The sequence below is a fragment of the Octopus bimaculoides genome, chromosome 12 (assembly GCF_046866305.1).
Source record: "Octopus bimaculoides isolate indiv1 chromosome 12, ASM4686630v1, whole genome shotgun sequence".
Classification (NCBI taxonomy): Eukaryota; Metazoa; Mollusca; class Cephalopoda; order Octopoda; family Octopodidae; genus Octopus; species Octopus bimaculoides.
The window spans coordinates 10,007,636-10,010,135 of record NC_142939.1 but is presented as its reverse complement, the minus strand read 5'-3'; positions in this window follow the sequence as shown (position 1 = coordinate 10,010,135).

Sequence of the window (2,500 nt, the reverse complement as noted above, 5' to 3'; positions counted from 1 at the left end):
TGAAAGAACATGTTTTAGATGAGTCATAAAGTAAACTGCAGCCTGTAGGACATTCTGAATAGTATGCCAATGGAAAATTTCTTTGAATTATCTTAGTAGTGCATCTCACTTGATGGTAAGCCATGTCTCATGCAGCCTGCTTCTTGAAAATGGTTGCCATTGCCTGTTAGAGATTATTGCAGTATTATCACAAAAAGGATGGGCAGCTTTAATCAATTTTCATTAATGAAAATTGAAAGAGGGAAAATTATACCTGGATTTATAGACAATATGAAAATGTTAAAGAGTCAATTCAGTGTTGGATAAAATATCTCATGGTAGTTGCTCCAACACTCGCTGTTCTGAGTTCAAATATTGTCGAAGTTAACTTTACATCTCAATCTTTCAGGATTGATAAAAAAAGATACTAATCCAGGGCAGAAGTTTGGTGGAACTGTCAGAAGATATGACAAGATACAAGATGTATCATGACATCTGTTCAAGATCTTTGTATTTTCATGAGACTGGAGCCAGTCTCTTTTGGCTGTGAAGTGGCAGACTTTTCTTTGGACAACATCAAAATCATAGTGAGACAAGGGATGTATGTGTGTGCAGGCAATAATTGCTACACCTCTGCAAAAAATATGTTGGCCATGCCTGACCTGTGTAGAAAGGTACAGCCATATGGTCAATTCTGACCATGTGTATGCAAGTATGTATGTGTGTGTATATATATATATATATATATATATATATATATATAATCTCTTTCACTTGTTTTAGTCACTGGATTACGGACATACTGAGGCACTACAAAGGCACACACAAATACATGCACAAACACATGTAAATACACACAGCATGCTTCCACATAGTTTCCATCTACGAAATCCACTAACAAGGCTTTGGTTGGCCCAAGGCTATAGTAGAAGACACTGACCCAAGGTGCCATGCAGTGGAGCTGAACTTGAAACTATGTGGTTGCAAAGAATGTTACTTAACCACACAGCCAGGCCTTGGAAAGTCATAGAACAGATGAGCTTAAGTGAATGAAACGAAGCTCTTTATTGATTAATATTTAAAAACATTCAGTTGATGAGAATATGATTATGTAGACATAAAGACACAGACTATAGATTGTTAGTATATAAAAATGCAGAGTTAGTAACTGTTGACAAGTTACACATGGTCTCTCTATGTTTACAGGAGTAGACAGAGAGACAGACAGACAAATAGTGTAAACGCTGAGTGAATAGACAACCTCAGTCTATAGATTTTGACAAATAAGCTAACAAGAAAAGGCTGTTAATTGTTGTTTAGATAATAGCAACCTTTATAGATTATTATTTCCTATGAGACTGTCACATCATCTACCGTGCTTATGATAGAGTATTTGGAAGTCTATAAAGGATGACTAGATAGTCACTAATTACAAGTCGACAACACACAAACAGCTTGTGGGTGTCACGTTAACAGAACCAACTTGCAGATATTGATTAAACAGAGATATAGTTAATTGTTGATAACTATCTGTAGATGTAGACGTATTACTCTTTTCAGATATCATTTGTACATGATGTATTCTGATATCATTCTCAATGTTATTTAGAGATGATCTATTGGTTTAATCAGTTAGATGCACTGACATTGCAAAAGCTACTTGCACATCAATAACTTGAGGAAATGTGTGTGTGTGTGTGTGTGTGTGTGTGTCTGTTACTGCAACATTATGCCATGCATATGAGCAGTACAGAGAGAGAGAGAGAGAATAGTGCTGGTCTTACAATGATTATTGTAAGTGGATCTGAACATGCACCATGGGTATCATCTTGATAATAACGTTTACTCCTTTTTTTACTCTTTTACTCGAGTAAATCGACCCCAGGACTTATTCTTTGTAAGCCTAATACTTATTTTATCTGTCTCTTTTGCCGAACCGCTAAGTTACAGGGATGTAAACACACCACCATCGGTTGTCAAGCAATGTTGGGGAGACAAACACAGACACACAAATACACACACACACACACACACATATATATATATATATATATATATATATATATATATATATATATACATATATACGACGGGCTTCTTTCAGTTTCCGTCTACCAAATCCACTCACAAGGCTTTGGTCGGCCCGAGGCTATAGCAGAAGACACTTGCCCAAGGTGCCACGCAGTGGGACTGAACCCGGAACCACGTGGTTGGTAAGCAAGCTACTTACCACACAGCCACTCCTGCGCCTACTCATGAAATCAGCATGCAAGTGATTAGTTTTAGGATTCATCAGGATCTAGGTACATCAATATGTAGGGCATCAGAAATGGCTAGGTGCAATAACATAGGGTGTTCACAATGAGGTAAAACAACCACAAAGGAGGGAGGGGGAGTAAGGAAGTGACAGACTGAGAATGATGCAGTCCTATAGGAAGATTAAAACAGAGAATGTTTAGATGCCAGAAGAGAGAAATATAAGAGAAACACTGACAATTGATCAACTGTTGATTATTATATT